This window comes from Leptodactylus fuscus, chromosome 11, assembly GCF_031893055.1.
Source record: "Leptodactylus fuscus isolate aLepFus1 chromosome 11, aLepFus1.hap2, whole genome shotgun sequence".
NCBI classification, from domain to species: Eukaryota; Metazoa; Chordata; class Amphibia; order Anura; family Leptodactylidae; genus Leptodactylus; species Leptodactylus fuscus.
The window spans coordinates 39,845,931-39,868,605 of NC_134275.1; the positions used below are offsets into that span (position 1 = coordinate 39,845,931).

General features: G+C 45.2%; 1 protein-coding gene and 1 non-coding gene across 2 annotated transcripts in view; both read right to left on the bottom strand.

The window, feature by feature from the left end:
- FAM163B (family with sequence similarity 163 member B) overlaps positions 1-22,675 on the bottom strand; it is a 59,061-nt gene that overhangs the window by 8,012 nt on the left and 28,374 nt on the right. The window lies entirely within an intron of this gene.
- TRNAS-CGA (transfer RNA serine (anticodon CGA)) lies at positions 14,644-14,725 on the bottom strand. The gene has a single exon. It is a non-coding gene; the product is annotated as a tRNA-Ser (tRNA).

Genomic DNA, 22,675 nt, shown 5'->3' on the forward strand with positions numbered 1-22,675 from the left:
GGTATATTTAATGAGGCAGAGGGTTCTTTGGGGGCTCCTCAGTGTCCAGGGCCTTGTAGTAACTGCCACCACTGCACTCTCTATAGCTATGCCCCTGAGCGCACTAGACTACAAGAGCACCCTGGTGGGCCCAGACATACAGTAATGGGCTCTAGCAGAAGACAACCAGCTTACAGATGATGAAGTCAAAAAAATAAAAAAAAATACAGCTCAACAACGATGAAGAAAAATCCATATTCCAAGAGCCAATGCACGAAAAGAAGTCTCAGACAAGGAACTATAGAATTCTCACAAAAACGGCAATAAAGAGGAGCCACACAGTGACTCAGTGGTTAGCACTGTAGCCTTGCAGCGCTGGGTCCTGGTGTTCAAATCCCACTAAGGGCAAAAAAGCATCTGCGCGGAGTTTGTATGTTCTCCCCATGTTTGCATGGATTTCCATCCCATATTCCAAAAAGACATACCGATAGGGGAAAAAAAAGTACATTGTGAGCTCTATATGGGGCTCACAATCTACATTAAAAAAAAAAACAGCAATACAAATGTATCAGCACCAATATAAAATACAATTTTACTTTTAATCATATAGAATAAAAAACACAAAAGCAATCTATGGGTTTAGTGGTGAATATGTAGATGTACTACGCGTTTCGGGACAGAACGTCCCTTACTCATGGCATAAAGAAAACACAATAAAACACATAAAGAAAACACACTAAACAGACACTATATATAGTGTGTTTTCTTTATGCCATGAGTAAGGGATGTTCTGTCCCGAAACGCGTAGTACATCTACATATTCACCACTAAACCCATGGATTGCTTTTGTGTGTTTTATTCTTTATGATTAAAAGCAAAATTTTATTTGATATCAGTGCTGATACTTTTTTTATTGCCATTTTTATGAGCTTACAGATGACTTTGGAGTACAGCTAATATGTCCGAACTTCTTTCCTTACTGATATTATATTTGAATAAAAATTTGTGAAAAAAAATTTGTTTTCACATTGTAATGCGATGGAACTGCATTGAAATTTGGCCAGTTGAAGGCACATCCTTGTACTCAGATATCTTCTGCAAAATACCTCATCGTAACGTCTTAAGCTTCTAAAACAAGACATCATCTCATCTGCCAGAAGAACATGCCCTGGGGGAAGCAACTGGATAATTCTCCTTATGATGAATGCTTTCCTGAGCATCCACTGGCTTCATCCATGCGTGATATATAGACCCTCCTGCGTCATGGTGGTCCAAACCTGTTTACTTCTCTCCCTAACTCTCGGCTTCTCTTTGCCAGGGCTGTGTTCAGCTTGTAAAATTGGCATACTGTGCGGAGAGAAGGACAAGATTAACCAAGCAGTCCTTGGCAAACGTAGGGGAAGGTCCACATCTGCTATTATGGGAGCAGACAATGGTCCCTGTGTGCAGCCTGACGTCCACAGACCGTCTATAATTTCTCCACGCTATTTTTAATATTGGGTTTCTGTCTCTAACCTAAAAATGGATGAGAGTCTCCTGTTTGCAGCAGTTTCTTCAGCTCAGGGGCTGTCAGAAGCCCGGACTCAGTTACATACACCATCCACTCCATGTACTGCTAAATTACTTCCAGATTCAGGTAATTCAAGAAAACCTCCCATTGGGGGAAGAGTGGAGGGGGCGCTACTGTATTTTTACAGCCCCTATTCCAGCAACGGGTAATGTAACAGATAGTGTTAAAATAATCTCAACATTTATAGAAGGTGCCCAAAATGGTCTCCACAAGACCATGAAAGTCCAAAGTGGTCACCTGTTCGTCCTTTACATGCCTAAAGTGGGAGCTTTAACCCCCTAAGTGTATGACGGTCACATTATAGACTATAGTCAGAGAGGAAGGGGAGCGAAACTCTTCCACCTTCACATTACTGCTGGCTGTTTCAGCCTGCCCCTGTCCACACACCAGAGAAGGTCTCTATATGTGTCACAGACTTACCCAAACATTGCCAAAATTCTCATGGCACCCCCACTAAAATATTGGCAAGTATAAATATATATATATGTCCCGCCAAATAGTAGAGGGCCCAGGGAGTGAGCGGTGACTATTCTATTCTCCACCGATTATAGTAGCACTATCCCCAGAAATAGTACCCTCCTAGAGGCCTGATCTAAAAGTATTTCAGATCTCCAGGACAGAGTCTGGAGGTGACCTGGAGGAGAGATATGAGCACGCTGTGTGTCCAGGGAGAGATGATATTGTCATGTCACTACAACCAAGCCGTCGATTATGTAAAGGCTGCGAACAGCTCATCCTTCCCCGGAGCTCTGACTTTTATACTGCTGATAAACTGGTTTTGTCAGATGCAGCAGTGAGCGGGTGACATATTCACCTGCTGGGACCAGTTGGAGTGACCTAATATTGATACCACCTATCAGCATAATGCAAAGTGACAGTGGAGCTGCAGGGAGGCCGTATCCTCGCCATCTGAAAGCTGTAAGAGCTCTACTAGGCTCCCCAGGGTCATGGTTTACACAATGATCATTCTTATATAAAGGCATTACACAGCCTAGTGGTGGGGTTTGGCATTACAGGTTGGCATGATATTCCTTTTCTTAGGCCAGGGCTGCAGCATGGCTATAATTCAACTGCAATACCAACTACAGCCATTATACAATGTATGGCGCTGTGCTTGGTAAGTAGTGCAGAGGCCACAGCAATCAATATCAGAGTCCTGGACAATTCTTTTTTCCTTACATACAGAACCATTCCTATCGATTGGCTGTCCCTAGTATCGCAGCTCAGCCCGTTTCACTTGAATGAGACTCTTGTTTTTTAATTTCTTACAAAACCCTACAATGCACAGTGTATAGGCCTGGTGTGTGAATCTGGTAAAAGACTGAGCGACTGTCCCTTTAAATCTGCACTTTACTTAATACACTATTGAAATAATAGGAAAATTACATGAAATAAGTGAATGATCTCATGATTTCATTTCTATTATGTCTTTCTAGTAAATTCTGTCTCCGGCTTCAAAATAATAGCAGTAATTTAAGCTCCGCTCCGTAGTTAAGTAATTGCTTTTTTAGTACAAAGAAACAGATGACCGACTCCCTCTAGTGTTCAGCAGTGAGAATGCATGTTACATTCATGTGTCTGTTTGCACTATCTGCCTGATGGAACCCAGGGTTATCAGCCTCATAATAATATTCTAGAAAGTCCTGGTGTTCATTTGGGATCCAATATCCAAGGAAAATCAGATCGCAAAAAAAAAAAAAAAATCATAATGTGTCAGAATTATGGCATTACGTCTAAAGACAGCCCCAACGTTTGTTTATTACAGCCTTTTACAAATTATACACATACAGTGAGAAGTGCCCCCTATAATTGTGATAACAGCCACTGGGCCCCTAACACAATATCTATATAAACAGCCACAGCGCCCCCCTCAGAGTTATGAATAGCACAGTTCCAGTAAGCCCAGTAACAGCAGCCTCAGTGCCCCACATCAATAGTACCAGCCACAGTGCCCTACATCCATAATATCAGCAACAGTGCCCCACATCAATAGTACCAGCCATAGTGCCCCATATCAATAATAGCAGTCATAGTACCCCACATCAATAATAACATCCACAGTGCCCTACATCAATAATACCAGCCACAGTGCCCTACATCCATAATATCAGCAACAGTGCCCCACATCAATAATACCAGTGATAGTACCCCACATCAATAATAGCATCCACAGTGCCCTACATCCATAATATCAGCAACAGTGCCCCACATCAATAATACCAGTGATAGTACCCCACATCAATAATAGCAGCCACAGTGCCCTACATCCATAATATCAGCAACAGTGCCCTACATCAATAATATCAGCAACAGTGCCCCACATCAATAATACCAGTGATAGTGCCCCACATCAATAATACCAGTGATAGTGCCCCACATCAATAATACCAGTGATAGTGCCCCACATCAATAATACCAGTGATAGTGCCCCACATCAATAATAGCAGCCACAGTGCCCCATATCAATAATAGCAGCCACAGTGCCCCATATCAATAATAACAGCCACAGTGCCCCATATCAATAATAGCAGCCACAGTGCCCCATATCAATAATATCAGCAACAGTGCCCCACATCAATAATACCAGTGATAGTGCCCCACATCAATAATACCAGTGATAGTGCCCCACATCAATAATAACAGCCACAGTGCCCCATATCAATAATAACAGCCACAGTGCCCCATATCAATAATAGCAGCCACAGTGCCCCACATCAATAATACCAGCCATAGTACCCCACATCAATAATAGCATCCACAGTGCCCTACATCCATAATATCAGCAACAGTGCCCCACATCAATAATAGCAGCCACAGTGCCCCATATCAATAATAGCAGCCACAGTGCCCCATATCAATAATAGCAGCCATAGTACCCGACATCAATAATAGCCTCCACAGTGCCCTACATCCATAATATCAGCAACAGTGCCCCACATCAATAATAATAGGCACTGTGCCCCACATCAATAATACCAGCAATAGTACCCCATATCACTAATATCAGCCACAGTGCCCCACATCAATAATAGCAGCCACAGTGCCCCACATCAATAATACCAGCCATAGTGCCCCATATAAATTATAGAAGCCACAGTGCCCTATATCAATAATAGCAGCCATAGTGTCCCATATAAATTATAGAAGCCACAGTGCCCCATATCAAGAATAGCAGCCACAGTGCCCCATATCACTAATAGCAGCCACAGTGCCCCATATCAATAATAGCAGCCACAGCGCCCCACATAAATAATAGCAGCCTCAGTGCCCACATCAATAATAGCAGCCATAGTGTCCCATATAAATTATAGAAGCCACAGTGCCCTATATAATAATAGCAGCCACAGCGCCCCACATTAATAATAGCAGCTATAGTGCCCCATATCAATAATAGCAGCCACAGCACCCCACATTAATAATAGCAGCCATAGTGCCCCATATCAATAATTGCAGCCACAGCACCCCACATTAATAATAGCAGCCACAATGCAACATATTAACAATAGCAGCCACTGTGTCCCACATGAATAATATCAGCAACAGTTCCCCAAATTAATATAGTAGCCACACTGCCCCGTGTCAATAATAGTAGCTACAATGCCCCATATCAGTAATAGCAGCCACAGAGCCCCATATCAATTAGCTGCCACAATTCCCAATAACAATAATAGCAGTCACAATGCCCCACATCAATAACAGCAGCTATTGTGTCCCATATTTATAATAGTATTATTATTATTTACCAACATACCCCATATCAATAATAGCAGTCACAGTGCCCCATTACAGTGATAACATCCATAGTATCCTCTTCACAGTGATAATAGCCGCAGTGCCCCCTATCAGAGCCATCACAGCCATAGTATCCCCATAATACTGATAATACCCACAGTGTCCCATAACTATTAGCAGCCAGTGTCTCCATTAGTGTAATAATATGTGAAACAGCAATAGTATCCCCATAACAATACCAACCACAGTACTCCCATACAAACAATACCAGCCACAGTGTCCCCATAACAGTAATAGCAGCATTATCTCCACAGCCGTGTCTTCTCTAGGGTGGATCTTTGTCGGAGACCTGCACCAACCTAGGACATCAGTCAGGACCCTGAATCCCACACACATGAGCCTGGCTACAGAAATTAGCAGGGGACCACCTAAACCAGCCAGTATATACTGTATATACCTACAAGCTGCTAGCTACATAAAGGGCTTCCTAGTTACACTTCTATATATGTCTAACAATCTGTATACTCAGTCTCAGTACCCCCTGTATACAGCCTCTGTACATCACTCTTGGTACTCCCTGTATACGGCCTCTGCACATCACTGCAGGTAATCCTTGAGAATACTAGTACAGTGCGGTCTGTGGCAGAACATTTGGAGAAGATGCAGCTGAATTCCTAACTCATCCCCCTGGACCCTGAACAGTTTAAAAGCTTTATTACATGCGGAGTGGGTCCTGGGAGAGAACTTCACACCCTCCTCCCAGCACCATCCTGCAACCTGAGCGCAGCTCCAGCACATCCTGGCTCCCTCTCGCCATAATTCACCATGCATCAGCGCGCAGCTTTCTCCATTCCCCGCACTGTAATTCAATTCTAAGAGCCCATATATCAGCTCCCCAAGGCTACCTGCAGTGCTAATGCTGTGCTGACCTGAAATGCACACGTACATACATCAATAGATGGACTCATTCATTCCCATAGATTTCTTCATCACATCTGCAAGTACAGGAAAATCACTTTACTCCAATTTCAATGGCACGCCTCATCCACAGAGTATCAAACATTACAGAAAATCACACAAAGTTGTCAGAGTTGTCAGCTGGGAGCCAGGACTCATATCAATGTTTTGTCATTGGTATTGCAAATTGTACCCATTTGAAGGGGTCTGTGACCACACCCCAGCATAACACCCCAGTTCTGCAGACAGATAGACTAGGGTCACCTGAATCATAGAGTGTTTCCCCCTTGTGAATTGCTTCCTCCGTTGCCAAAATATCAATGTTTTTACAATATAAAATAAGCTGTTTGGCGCAATGGCCGCCTCCTCATTTCTATCAACAAATTGACAAAAACAACAATATCTAATCAATGGAGGCAGCGATTCACAACGGGAAAACACTGTTTGATTAAGGTGACCCTAAACTATCTATCTACTTGGCTGGCTTGATATGCTGGGGTCTGAGTACAGACTCCCATTAAGTGAATACTGCTAAAGTTGCAATACCAGATGCAGCCTGTGAACCAAGTTGGCGATGTTTGTTGAAAAAGATTCTTCTTTTGAAACCTGAACAACCAGCCTCTTTACTGAATGTCAGCTTAACCAATAAAGGGCTGAACATTAAAGGGGTTTCCCATGCAACACTGCGCCCTTAGGGATGACAAGAGCAGGGGTTCACAAGTCCTCTAGGAATGAGAGTATCTTAATGAATCTTTCTAAGCAGACATCTTGAAATTTCTGAGCATCTATAACACTGTGTTTATTATCACCTATCACTACTATCAGCTTTCAGCAGCCTATGGTCAGCTCTCTATGGCCCGCCAAGGTATTCTGCTGACTGTTCTTTGACCTAAATGACTGGGATTGTCTTCTGACACCACCACCAAATATTTTTATTTTACAGCACTACTCTTGTGCATGGGCAAATCTGGTATTACAGCAAGTGAATGGATTTGAGCTGCAGTACCAGACACAGCTCATGGACAGGTGTGGCGCTGTTTCTGAGAATCAAAAATTCAGCTAGTGCATGCTACACTTATGTATAGTATAGACAGCTCCTCTCCTCATGTAGAGATGGGCAATGTGAGAGTGCATTCCTGTCTCAGTCCTGACCCACTTTCACCGAGCTTCCAATACTGTTCCATATGGTCTGCTTTCTGCATATTATATAACAGTGCGGCCCTCAGGCCCCGCCACTTTATACATCTCCTCTGCTACTTATAAAAATGTTGCCTAGAATTATGTAATACACATAAAAGCAGCTCCAATAATTGTAGTATCAGTACAGTATCAGTCTGTGTCCTTTTACTGGGTCGGTATTACTTTGGGGGCCTGGTCTGGATCTATTTATGCTTATGGGGTCTGGTCTGGGGTCTTTATTACTTTAGGGGGTCTGGGGTTTGTATTACTTTAGGGACTCTAATCTGGGGTCTACATCTGTTTAGGGGTTCTAGTCTGGGGTCTATATATGTTTAGGGGGCTAGTATGTGGTCTGTACTTCTTTGGGTGGTCTATTCTGGGGTTTATCTCTTTTTAAGGGGTCTGGTCTGGGGTCTGTGTTTTGGAGACCTGGTCTCATTATCTGCTTGGTGGGTCTGTATTTTTTTAGGGGGTCTGTTTTTAGGGGCTCTGCTCTGAGATCTGTTTTAGGGTCTGCAATGCCCTGCTTCTTATACAGATGCCCCGTTGTCTTCTCATGTGGTCAGTGATGGTATCTCTGTCCTCTAAGTGGTTGGGTTCAGGGGTCCTAGCACTTCACATCCCAGCATGTAGTGCCTGAGGTCTATGAAGTAGAGCAGGTGTCGGACAGCAGATGTTCTCCAGCCAAGCCCTACAGATATAAAGAGATTATTGCTAGTTACTAGGCGGCTGAAATCAGGGTTTAGATTAGATTTTTCTTGTTCAGCAGCTGCTCTATAAAGATGTGACCATGGACCAACATAAGCATCTTAATCTGATCAGATGACAAGGGGCAGTGTCTCCTAAATTTGCCAATACTGCTTCAGGATTTGCCACAAGACAAAAAACTCCACCGCTTTGTGTCACCGGGAACAATACATTTACTGTGCGATCTAAGTTTAAGGGGTTGTACAAAATTAGAAACAGAGCCATCTTGCCCCATAGGTTGTGTCTGGCTCTACAACTCAAGTAAATGCTGCAATACCAGACATAACCCATGGACATTAGTGGCACTGTATATAATCCTGTACAAACCCTTTAATAGAGGAGCAACCAAAGTGATGTCATCATGAAAAATATTGTATCCAATCACATTACTATGGACTATACTTATTTCTATGGACTATGGACTATCCTCCTGCTACCCCCTTCTCCATTTAGTATTTTGTGGTGTAGATACCATTTTTGTCCCTAGAAATCCCTAAATGTAAGAATATAAGGTTCAAAACTAGTGATGCCATCACTATAGATTTGTATCCAATCACATAAGTTACTAAAGGACTATGTTTATTTCTTATCTTTCTACCCCCTTTCCCTATCTAGTATTTTATGGTATCCTATTAATATTATAAATGTGAAAGTTTGTGAGTTTGGATGTTTGTGTGTTTGTGTGTTTGGATGTTTGGATGTTTGTTCCTCAATCACGCAAAACCCGCTCGACCAATTTGGCTGAAAGTTTCCACAAACATAGTTAATACACCCGATTGCGCAATAGGCTACTTTTCGTCACAATAGCGCACATACGTTTGTGCCAGGACCCCCACAAAACCCAAATTCACACCACCATCTCTGCAATCTCACACACTTTGGACCATAGCAAGCCACAAAATTCATATTGCCCTCTACAGCCTCGCCCCTAACCCCACACAATCACATATACATATACTTTACCACTTTGCCCCTCCCCTTAACGATACTCCAGGAGGCTCTCTTTAACGCTCTGGAGCAGCCATGTTTGCCGACCCCCACCGCTCTGACAATCCGCGACACCGCCCACCCATGTCAATACCCCTAGGAGGTCTAATAAATGCAAAAAAAAAAAAGTTTTAAAAAAAAAAGTAAAAAAAATATAAAAACAAATAAAAAGGATTAAAAATTCAAATCACCCCTCTTTCCCTAGAACACATATAAACGTAGTTAAAAACTGTGAAACACATACATAATAGGTATCCCCGCGTCCGAAATCGCCCGCTCTACAAAGCTATACAAATATTTTTCCTGTTCGGTAAACGCCGTAGCGGGAAAAATGGTGAAAAGTGCCAAACCGCCGTTTTTTCACTGTTTTGATTCTGATAAAAATTTGAATAAAAAGTGATCAAAGCAATAACATTTCCCGAAAATGGTAGAACTACAAAGTACACCCGGTCCCGCAAAAAAAGATGCCCTAAACATCCCCGTACACGCACGTATAAAAAAGTTACGGCTGTCGGAATATGGCGACTTTTCAAAAAAAAAAAAAAAAAATTTAACACAGTTTTGCCTTTTTTTAAGGGGTCAAAATGTAAATAAAACCATAGAAATTTGGTATCCCCAGCATCGTAATGAAACACAGAATACAGGGGACATGTCATTTTGGTTGCACAGTGAACGCCGTATAACCAAAGCCCGTAAGAAAGTCGCAGAACGAGTGATTATGAAGATAATCTTGTTTCCCTTAGTCCTAACAGCGGCACAATGTGGGGTATTTCTGCCCCTGTGTGCTGGTAGGACAGGCGGATATTTAATTAGCCAATCAAATGCGTGGCAGGCCCTATAAGAAGGCACAAGAACCTCCCCTCTGCGTGTAAATACAAAAGTACCTCCATTACATTTATATACAGTTTTATACATAAGATATGATTCCCAGGGTGGGAAATCTTGTGCCGCTGTTAGGACTAAGGGAAACAAGATTATCTTCATAATCACTCGTTCCCTGTCGTCCTCAACAGCGGCACAATGTGGGGATATAGCAAGCAGGTCCCCAAGATGGGTGGGACAAACCCATGACCGAACTTAAACTGGTCTGGGCAAAGGCAGTGGAATCTGCCACTTGGTCCTTCAGGCGGTAATGCCGAATGAAGGTGGATTCAGATGCCCAAGAGGCAGCTGCATATATTTGGTCCACAGACAAAGCACTTCTTTCTGCCCGTGAAGTGGACACTGCCCTGGTTGAATGGGCATGAAGGAAAGATGGAGCCGACAGCCCTTGGGCGGTATAGGCGACTCTAATAGTCTCGGTAACCCACCGTGATATTGTAGCTTTGGCGGCTTTGGCGCCCTTGTTTTTCCCCGTGTAGCTGACCAACAGGTTTTCAGTCCACCTAAAGGGGCGAGTGCGCTGCAAGTAGATCTGCAGGCATCTAACCACATCCAGCTTGTGCCATCTTTCTTCTTCAGCAGAAGAAGGGAACGGAAAAAAATACTGGAAGGGAAATCAGTTGGTTCCTGTTTACAGCAGATGGCACCTTGGGACGAAACCCAGGGAGGAACCTAAGCTGTACATGGTCAGAGAAAAAGGTGGTATATGGCTCCTCAGCGGACAAAGATTGTAGTTCACTAACGCGTTTGGCAGGTGTGACTGCCAATAGCAGCGCCATTTTGCCGGTTAGCGACTTGAGGGAGACCTCTTCCAGAGGTTCAAATGGCTGGCCACATAGGGCGTTCAGGACCGGAATAAGGTCCCATTGGTGGACAGGGGTGTTTACCACCGGTCTCAGCCTAGTTGCCCCTTTAATAAAGGTGCTCACTAAAGGATCCTGAGACAAACGCCTCCCCAGATAGGCGGACAGGGCCGCTACGTGTACCTTGAGTGTGGCCGCAGCAAGACCTCTGTCTAGTCCGTCTTGAAGGAAGTCCAGGATCACCTCCGTAGGGGGATCGGTGGAGTCCACTTGATGCTGCAGACACCAGGCATTAAAGATCTTACCTATTCGACGGTAGTTCCTGTTAGTCGAATCTGCTCTGGCGCTGGATAGGGTCTTCAAGACGGCTTGTGACAGTCCTCTATTTCTCAATAGGGACTGGTCAACCTCCAGGCTGTCAGGTTGAGTCTCCTCAGATCCTGGCATCTCAGCTCTCCTTGGGTTACCAGGTCTGGGAGTGGGGGAAGCCTCCAATATATGCCCTGACTCATTTGTATGAGCTGAGCAAACCAAGCCCTTTTTGGCCAGAACGGGATTATGGCTATTCCCGAGGCTTGGTCCTGTCTTATTTTTATCAATACCTTCGGTATGATTGGAATTGGAGGGAATATGTAAAACAGCCTGAACCTCCATGGGATGGACAGGGCATCCACCGCCAAGGGATTGTCCTCCTGGTACAGAGAGCAGAAGGTCCCCACCTTGGCGTTGAGTCGGGTAGCCATAAGATCGACCTCCGGGAGACCCCGTCTCTGGACGATCTGTTGAAATACGTCTGGATTGAGAGACCATTCTCCTGATACGGTAATACCCTGACTCAGCTGATCCGCTACTATGTTCAGGGAGCCCTTTATGTGAACAGCGGATAACTGGACCAGATTCTTCTCCGCCTAGGCAAATATGAGATTCGTCTCTCTCAGCAAGGTTGGTGACCTGGTGCCCCCTTGTTTGTTTATATAGACTACCACCGTCATATTGTCTGACCGGTTTTTGACAGACTTGCCTTTCAATTCTGGGGCAAAGTGTACTAGGGCCAGGTACACTGCTCTGAGTTCCTTGAGATTGGATGACCCCAGCTCCATCGTCCTTGTACAGTTTTGTCTTGACAATGGGCTCCCCATCCCCACTGGGATGCATCTGTTGTCAACAGGGTCCACACTGTCGGGACCGTGGACCTTCCGTCTTTCAGGTGTATCCACCATCTGAGGGAAAGACGGGTAGCGGGAGAAAGGCAGATCTTCTTGTGCAATCCCCGTGGAGACCTGTTCCAGGTTCTCAACACTTCCATCTGCAGGGGACGCAAATGCCATAAAGTCCAAGGCACCGCCCTGGCCGAGGATGACATCAGGCCCAGGACTCTCATGGCGGTCCGGATGGTTACCTGCCGAGTGCGCAATAGGAATCGTGCACTGGCTTGGATTCTTTCCTTCCTTGGACTGGAGAGGAAGATCTGCATCGCTTCTGAATCCACTATAAATCCGAGGAATTTTCTTCAGGTGGATGGAACGATTTCGGACTTCTCCCAATTGTTAATCCTAACTCCTGTAGGAAGTTGATGGCAAGGTTGAGCTGCTGGAGGAGAGCAGCAGGAGACTGAGCTTTCAGTAGCCAGTCGTCTAGATAAGGGACGATGAAAAGACCCTGAAGTCTGAGGGCCGCGGCGACCGGAGAAATCACCTTGGTGAATACCAGTGGGGCGGATGTGATGCCGAATGGCAGAGCTGTGAATTGATAGTGCTCCCTGTGGCCGGCCATAGCGACGGCAATCCTGAGGAACTTCCTGTGGAAATGAGCAATGGGGACATGTAGATAGGCGTCCTTCAAATCGAGGGTAACCATCACCTCTCCTGGCTGAAGAAACACAGCCACGGAATCCACGGTTTCCATTCGAAATGACCTCTTCCTGATAAACCGATTGAGGTACCTCAGATCTATTATCATCCTCCAGCCCCCGGTGAACTTGGGGACCAGAAAGACGGGGGAGTAGACTCCCAGACCGAGGTCTGAGGCTGGTACCTTCTCCAGGGCGCCCTTGGTAACATATTCGGCAACCAAGGCTTCTAGACTGGCCTGCTGAGAAGGTGGAAGAGTTTGGGTGGAAACGAACCGATCTGGAGGTGGAAGATGAAAGTCGATGTGATACCCGTGTTGTATGATCTTCAACACCCATGGGTCTTGGATATGGGTGAACCATGCTCTGGAAAAGGAGGAAAGACGTCCTCCCACAGGAAGGGGGGCCACAGGGAGCTGCCCCACGTCAAAACTCAGGCTTCCTCTTGGTGTCCTCCTTGGAAGCGCCACGACCAGCTCCCCTAGGGCGATATCTAAAATGCCGTTGTTGGGAAGGGCGTCTATAATTAGAGGAAGAACCTCTGCCTCTAGGGGGAGCACGTCTGCCCCTGGATGCTTGAGGTAGGGACCTTCCCCTACCTTCAGCTAATCCCTCCATAATGGCGTCTAAGCTTTGGCCAGACACCCTTCCCGGCTCAAAGGGGAGAGCACAGAGTGCTGCTTTAGACGCAAAATCTGCCCGCCAAGGCTTTAGCCAAAGGGGTCTACGGGCCGCAGTAGACAACGCCATAGATTTGGCGGAGATTTTAAATTGATGGCAGGAGGATTCCGCCAAATAATCTGCAGCCCTATGAACTCTTTTCATAGAGGCCAGAATCTCATCTCTGTCTACGCCCAAGTCTATATCCCGCTCCAAGGCGGCTAAGCGGTTGCGGAAAAAGTCACCAACCATAGAGGAGGCTATGGCCACAGAGGCTTGCGCGGAGGAAGCTGAGTAGACCTTCTTCAGAACGGAGTCCGCCCTACGATCCAGAGGGTCCTGAAGATTTGAACCATCTTCCAAGGGCACCAGGGTTCTGCGGGACAGCTTTGCTACGGCCAAATCCACCTTCGGGGGAGGCCCCCAGGAATCCCACTTGAAGATCCTGGAAAGCGAATGTCCTTTCTCTGGCTGTTTCCACTGCTACACCATAAGGTCGGTCAGCGTGGCGTCCGCATGGAAGGCAATATGTCCCCCAGAGGCAGACGTGGAGGCTTCCCCGTCAACATCTCGGCCCACTGTAGACCGGATGGACTTCAGCAGCCTGCCCGTTTGTTCATAATGGAACGCAGTTCTGCTGGAATAACTGAGTCGTCCTCGGAGGAATCATCCTCTGCCACCCGCAGGTGTTACAAGGGGGGGGGGAGAGACGAGGAACGGAGCTCAGAGCATGGTCTCCTGGTGAGCTGAGACAAGGTGCAATGGATCCCTTTGAGGGAATCATCCTGCAAAACAAAAAGGAGAGTACAAGCAAGGGAAAAACTATTTACCCAAGCGATGCCCAAACTCACCATCTCCTTGACCCATGCCATCATATCTCTGGGAGAGGGCTCCACAGGTGGAGGACCTCTGCACCCGCGACAATGGGCCCACTCATAGCCTGAAAATAGGCAAGTTATAGGACCAGTAGTACCCCGCAGGGCACAACCTTTCAAGCCGCTACCTACCATCAGGGAGCGGTGTGTCGCAATCGAAGCAGGAAAGATGTTTCCTCTTGGAAGAGGTTTTCCTCCTACCATCCCCAGGAGGGGTAGTAGAGGATGACATATCCTACAGAGAGAGATAATAGACCATGCAACACTGTCACCATGACATCATACCAGCTTTTAAAAAAAGGGTAAATCTTACCAGGTCCTGTAGACCGGACAGAGAGGTGACTTGGCGCCCAACGTGCGACTTGAACTCACGACCTTGAGATTAAGAGTCTCATGCTCTACCGACTGAGCTAGCCGGGCTGGCGCTGTGAACAGGATCTGAACCTGTGCGGGGAGACCCCATTGGATTTCGAGTCCAAAACCTTAACCACTCGGCCATCACAGCCGGTTCCCAATAAAGTTTGCAAACTGGAAAAGAGTTCAAGATCAATGAACACCACAATCGCACGCCTTCAGCAGATACTGCAGGAAGGTCTCTGACACCAGGCCAGCCAGCCTCTTAATTCTGGCCGGCTGGAAGTGGGCGGAGCCACAATCAAAGCAGGTGAGGCAACCTGCCCAGACAACTAACCCTGTAATCAGGGGTCTGCAAAGATATACATTCCCCCCCACCAAGAGGCCCTTAACACGGGCACTTACCCCCACATCTCCCCGTCTTTTCCGGCCTTTAATAAGGCCTGAATCTTCCCTGAGTGAGCGGCCGCCAGCGCCAGGCCGTTGCCATGGCGCTATGATACTTCCGGCGAAACCGGAAGTGCGCGCTTACAGCGGCCGGCGGGGAACAGGATACACAACAGTGTGGTTCCACCCGCCGGCAGTCCGCGCGGCCACCAGAGGCGGCATGCGGAGTCCCCGGACTCTCACCAAAATGTCAGGTAAGTCACAAGGAGCAGGGGAAGCGGAGGAGAGGGGGGGCAGGGGGGATAGAGGGGGGTAGCCACACATGGCTAACAAGCACCTTCTCCCCGCAGGGCACAGAAGGTGACAAGAAGAAAACAACCGCTCAGGAGGTGAGTGATCCTGCTGAGCTTCTCTAAGAGGACACAAGTCCTCCCACCTGTCCTCTGTCCACACAGGACAGAAAAAAACACGCAGAGGGGAGGTTCTTGTGCCCTCTTATAGGGCCTGCCACGCATTTGATTGGCTAATTAAATATCCGCCTGTCCTACCAGCACACAGGGGCAGAAATACCCCACATTGTGCCGCTGTTGAGGACGACAGGGAACTGCATTTTTACTTCAAATCCACCCCATTCTGAATTTTTTCCCTGCTTCCCAGTACATTATATAGAATAAATAATGGCGGCATCATGAAGAAAAATTTGTCCCAGGAAAAATTAAGACCTCATATGACTCTGGGAGCAGAGAAACTTATACACACTACGAAAACCTTACCCACGCCTGTATATACCCACTTCTACAATCACCGCAGATGAAGTCGCGGGTACCAGCTAGTAGTAACATATGCTTCACCCTAGACATTCACTGATGAATGTGTAAGTCCATGTTAAACTTACGATGGAACTCCAGGTATGTCATCACTGCACATTTTGTATCCTATCACTAAACTATCTTTACTTCATCTGTTTATACCCCCTTCTCTATTTAATACTTTGTGGCACAGATGACATGTTTTCCCATTGAAATTCATTGCTGAACCAGTATGTCCACAGCAGACATAAAATATGACTCCGGTGATGTCATACAAGTTCTGTACTCAATATATTGCAAGTTACTACTGGACTAATGTGAAATGTAGAAAACAGGGCACTCACCCGCCACGGGATACATAAAACATTCGTTTTTATTTCATCCTCTTTAAAAAAAGGTCAAACCTTGACCATCGGGGTACAGAAGACGGAATGATGCAAAGAAACAAACAGCGACGATCGTTTCGTGCTTAGTGCACTTCGTCAGGTTTCCTTGGACTAAGTTGATTTCTTCTCTAGATAACCCATCTCCCACTTAGTATTTTCTAGGGGAAACTCATCTGTTACCTACAAATCCATGGCATATATAAGGAGCAACTTCAGTGATGTCATCATTACAAAATCTGGATCCAATGACATTACAAGTTACCAATGAACTAGGTTTACTTTTTCACTTGCTACCCCCTAGCATGTTATGGCATAGTGACATATACAGTACTTCACCCTAGAAATTCAAGGATAAACCAGTATGTTCATGGTAAAAATAAAATGTAAGCTCCAGTGATGTCATCACTGCAAATTTTGTATCCAATCACATTACAAATTACTAATGGACTCGGATTACTTATTCTGTTGTTATCTCTTCTCCATTTGGTATTTTGTGGCACAGATACCATATGTTTTCCCCAAGAAATTCAGTGCAGAGGACATGTGCAATGGAAAACATGACATACCAAATAAGTCACGCAACTTACGAGACATGTGGGAAGGAAAGGATGTGGTTTTAATTAATATCATCTTGTTCAGACAAGGTCACTCTCAATCAGAAACAGCGCCATACCTGTCCACAGGATGAGTGTGGTACTACTGAAATTCCACACCCAACCTATGGATTGTTTTTGGTTGAAGGCCACATAGTTGGTCTTGGGTCCACTAAGGTGAAGACTCATTTCAGATGCTCGATAGCCATCCGATTTTTCTCCATGTCCTTCACTTGATTTGTTGACAGGCCTTCATCTTGGAGTTAGGTTCCTCCATGTTCTCAGTGTGAGGTCAGCAGATATCTCTATTGGTGATCACTTTCTATGAAACAAAATCAATTAATCCAATGTCCTCGCTGGGCCGTGTGGGTTTTATCTCCTCGGATTCACATTCAAATCACGGAGGAAGGCAAAGCAATAATTCAGGACCTTCACGGGACGTCTCATTCCATCTATTAGTGACACTACTTCCATTTCTTAGGCGGTGAGACTCGGCTTCTTCCATTTAACTCAATCAATGAGACAGAGTCGGAGATGTGGCGGCACAGACGGGATACCCTGCCGGGCTACTTTATCATAACATCATTTTTAAGACCTTTCACTGCTGATGAATATGAAGCTCTAGATCCAAGACTGAGGGAATAAAAAGCATTATGCCGAAGCTTCACGTGTAAGACTTATCTCCTCCAGAATGTCATCTGAGGTCAAGACGACATAGGCGAGGACCCGCCAATATAGGTGTACTGGATATAGGTGGCGTTGTAATCCTGGAAATCACCTGATGACGGATTGAACTGCTCTCTGTGACCTGTGAAAGTCGATCCAGTTTAGGAACAGTCACTAGAAAGATTAGGGCAGACGGCCAAGGAAGGATCTTTTTTTAACCAGAGGACAAAAAAAAGCAAAAGGGCATTTGAGAATCCCCAGCGGGGAGCAGGAAAAAGGCTTCATGCCAGGACGGATGGATTTCCGTATCCTCAGCCATAAGGAAACACACGGCACTTGTCAGCCGGGAAAGCCCAACATTCAGATAGATCTCTTTCATACAAAGTAATAAAAATGTCATAAAAAAATAAATCATGTGTATTATTCTACAGGAAAGACTGGCAAACATGCCGTGTAATGGGGAGTGTTTGGCTTACCAGTCTCTGGCACCCTACTGGATCAGTGCTCTAGCCCTTGGTGTTAAGAGGTTCGGCACCCTATTGTGAAATGGTTTGGTGTCTATGGCCCAGGATCTAGTGGTTCAATGCACCGATCCATAGTGTCCTTTGTGGGAGTGGATGTACTCTGTTCTTTCACAGAGGCGCTCAGTTGTCTATGTCAGCCCCTGGTTTTGTGGTATATTAATAGATGACAGATAGATATGATAGATAGATAGATAGATAGATAGATAGATAGATAGATAGATAGAGTGTGAAGGTGACTGGCAGAGTGCTGGAATCATGCTATATCTCCTCCAGATTTTTATCCTACTTGTTTTTATCTTGAGTAGGCCTCAGCCCCACGTGTGGGTCCTGAGGCTCATTACTGGGCCTAGGAAAGGCTGCAGAGCCTGCACTTCAGGGCAGATCCAGGGAGATAGAGGAAGCGTACGGGTCTGTCCAGACACTCTGAGTCCGGTGAGACTGTGCTTATTTGTTTGTTCGTTTGGCTGTTAGTAAGCCACACGTATAGTTAGCTTATTGTTTAATCAGTAGCTCAGACGAGCAGGATTTTGTTTCTTACTGTTTTGCCGAAGTTAAAGCTGTATTTTATTTTGCTCATTTTTTGTGCCTGAAGTTAAGGTTTATTTATTTTGTTTTTGTAAATAAACCTGTTTGCTGCAAGATTTGTGTCCCTGTCTCTGACTGGTTGGGTCTGCACCACTGCTGCTATCAAGCTACCTTCCCCACGATCGATAGATAGATAGATAGATAGATAGATAGATAGATAGATAGATAGATAGATAGACAAGTAGATAAATATGATAGATCAGTAGCTAGCTAGTTAAATAGAAAATTTTGATAAAAATATATTAGATAGATAGATCTACTGTACACATAGATAGATATTAGATAGAGATAGCAGGATAGATAGACAGATATGAAATAGATCTTTTTATCTTATTCTGTTCTGAGCGGACATGGAGTAAACATTTTGATGTGTAGTGATGTGCAAGGCGCTCAGGCCTTGGATGATTTGACAGTCTCTGCTGTTTGCTTAACGCCCATCCTGCCAGGCCCAGCGCCCCCATCACACTAGACCCTCACATTACCATGGTCCTGCCAGGCACTCAGATCAACTTAGTCATGCCTTTAGCTGCGGGAAGGCTCGGCCCCTCATGTACACTGACAGGCTAGCTAGAAATTATCTTTAAAGGAGAAGTAACTGTTCCGGCGAGGCCAGGAGAATGACTATATATTTTACAGCTCATTATATCTCCTGCTGTGTTATCACTCCTATCCTCCAAGCCTTCTCCTACCAGTGAATAAAATAATCCTTCTGAAAGTGCAAACCTCTGCGTACTAATACCCATCCAGATAGAGGAGGCCACAACAGGCAGGCCTGTCCCTTTAATATCACCCAACTTTCTACTAATCAGGAAGTCACTCAGGTTGTATGTAACCTACAGGTAGAGATAACCTATAACCTCAGACAGACTATTTTACATGTCAGGTTGTCACAGCTCCACCCTTCAGCTTTATTATGGTTGTCACATAGCTGATTGGAATCAGACTCATGGGCCAATTTCCCCTTTGGGGTACATAAACTGTAGCTACTTTGAGGCCAAGGGCTCCCTCTTTCCAAATTGCCAACATCAAGCTAAATTGGACTGCTCCCCTTCAAAAGGCATTGTATAATGTCTCTCATGGGTCAATCCACCTTTAGGCTGGTCTTATTGCGGACCATTTGCGGACCCACTGGTGTAGCGTGCCGTAACCGTGGTCCGGACAGTATACCACATGTCCGTAATGGCCGTGGTTTTACGGCACAGACCGCCCCATACAAGTCTATGGGTGCGTGCAGTTATGCGGATAGACGCTGAACATACATCAGTGTATATCTGCAATTGCAGATGTCAACATGTGTTTTTTGTGGTGTGTTTTGTTTTTTGCGGATCCGCATAATACTGATACACACGGAACATTGCGGATGCACTTTGCGGTGGACACGGACATCTGCGGAATGAGTTTTTAGAGTGAAATTTGTGTTGCGGATCCGCAAACTGCAGACCACAAAAACCACTACGGTTGTGTAACGACCGTAGTTTAAATCCGCAAATGGTCCGCAATTGAGGGTTTTCAATTGCGGACCATTTGCGGACACATTATAGTCAATGCGGCCTCGTACACCACCCAATATTTTATCCGTGGTGTGCCGGGTCGCAACCGAGGTCCGCACTTTTTGGAACATGTCCACAATGGCCGCAATTCACGGCACTGCACGGACTCGCCCATAGAACTCTATGGGCGAGTGCGGCAGCTCATGGACATCTGCGGAGTGTAAGTTGATGATCAGCAACTAGTGTTGCTGATCAGCAACTTGCGGACCGCAAATGCATTACGGTCATGTAAGACCAGCCTTAGGGACAGATCTCAAGCAGGCCTCCTGGTTCCGGGAAATTTGGCCCAATGCATCAAGGTCATAGAAGGGTGTGTCAACAAGCAATAGTCCCTCTTATTACCAAATTAAGGCCACCTTGATGGTCTTGATTTGATTTTTGGTAGGGAGTTGTCACCAGAACCCAACATATCACCTCAGATAGATAGGTTACAGGTCACCTGAATCAGTGGAATATTGCTGTTTTTTGTCAATTTGTTAATGAGTTATTTGGAGCAAAGAGGGCGTGGCCATTTCTCCAAAGAGTTCATTGCTACAAAGAGCAAAAAAATATCAATATTTAGAAAACAGAGCCAGTGGTTCACAATAGAAAGGAAACATAACCTATCTATCTGCGGGGATGGGTCGGTATGCTGGGTCCTGCTGACTCTCTACAATTACTTACACCCCTCATTGGCAGTGAGGAAAAGAAGTCAAGTTGTTAGAATTTAGGCTGACGGGCATATTTGTAAACTACAGACTCCCTTTATTTTTGTTGCTGTCCTATTTTTGTATTCCCCACCACATCTTCCTACTCCTTGATAAAGCCTATCCTAGGGAAAGTGCTCCTCACAAAGATTTTGTACACGGTTACATGAAGTATCCCTCGGGCCTAAGAGCCAAGATACAGAATAACGCTGGAAAAAAAAATAATTAGAGCAAGGAAATGTAATTACGGGGGAGAGTAATATTTTCTCTCGCTCTGCGCAGCTGTTATCAGACATCCGAGTTCTTGATTATGTCTAATTCCTCCCAAATGGTCAGAATTCAAAGCACAAAGCGCTCGCCTGTGAATGGAGTAGACACAAAGCAGATTCCAGAGAGAAAGAAAGGTGCCCGTCCACCCGCAGCTCAGCTATTAAATCTTACAAGATCAATTGTTGACATCTTTCAGTGGCTAACCTAGGCCTTCACAAACCATGACCCAACACTGAGATAAATACAGAAACACCAAAACAACTTCTTACGTCCTATGGCATGATGTGGATGAGCAATGGACAGCAAGGAGAACTGTATATGAGAAAAAGACAAGAACATATCGCAACTTCTGCAGTGAGATCCTGGGGAGTTGGGTTGTACCTTCTCAAAAGGTTGAGTAGTCAAACTGTCAGCCATGGAAAGTCTAAAAATCCATAATCAACTTTCTTATTGAATGTCATATGACTATTCCAATAGTGCAATCTTTGACCTGAAAACTGAGAAGAAAACTAAAAGACTACATGGGAAATTCTGTACTAAGATTCTGAATGGGTGGGTTGTTCCTCCAATGGGTTGAGTAACTGAATTGCCAATCAAGAAAAGTGAGAACATGGAGGGTCGAGGTCCTCACTAAATGCCATATGACTTTTCCAAGGTTGCAAACTTTGACCTGAGGACCCATGAACTCAAGGGAAAATTTTTGATATAATGCCGGGGAATGTGAAAAAAACTCAACATACTCACCTGTCCCCAATGCTCATGTATCTCCAACTGTGGTCCAATACTGCTGCTCCTGTGGTCCCCTCTGTATGTGACCACTGAGGCCAATCAGTGGCCTCAGTAAAGAAACCTGAATGTCACTTGTAAATGTCACCTCAGCAGTTACCTGCGTTGGAGACAGCTATGGCTATATGTATGCGTTTTTTTAATTTTTACCTTCTCCAGCCTCATATAAAAAAAATTGCTTACCTGGACAACCTCTTTGATCTACTACTGTGGATATGACTAGATACTGTCGTAAACAAGGTGCATCTTTGACTCAATCTGGCTCGAATTTTTCGACATGCTTGACACATTGGTGTGGATTATTAAAAAAAATGGACAATGGCTTAAATGTGCCATGATGTGCCAAAAATGTTGTGGAACAAAGTAAATTAAATAGAAGGTGGTATAAATGCAGACTAGACAGACTGAAGAAATGGTAGAGTTATCATCCAGCATTAGTCACTGTTAGAGATGAGCGAGTACTATTGGAAATGGCAGTTTCGAATAGCACACACCCATTGGAATGAGCGGATGCAGCCGGCACACAGCCAGGGCCGGTGTCCTGCCGCTTAACCCCCTGCGTCCATTCATTTCTATGGGTGTGTGCTCATCTCTAGTCACTGTGATAAATCTGGTGTATTTTCAGACTGCCTATCTATGTTTACACTGTCTGAATAATAGTAAATCACTGGACCCCAGCAGGTCACTCCAGCCAGATAGATAGGTTAGGGTCACCTGAATCAAGTGCCTTTTTTCCCTAAGAATCGGTGCCTCTGTTGCCGAGATATCAATGTTTGTATCAACATGCAAATAAGCTCTTTGGAGCAATGGCACTGCCCTCGCTGCTCCAAAAACAACAATATCTTGGCAACAGAGCAGG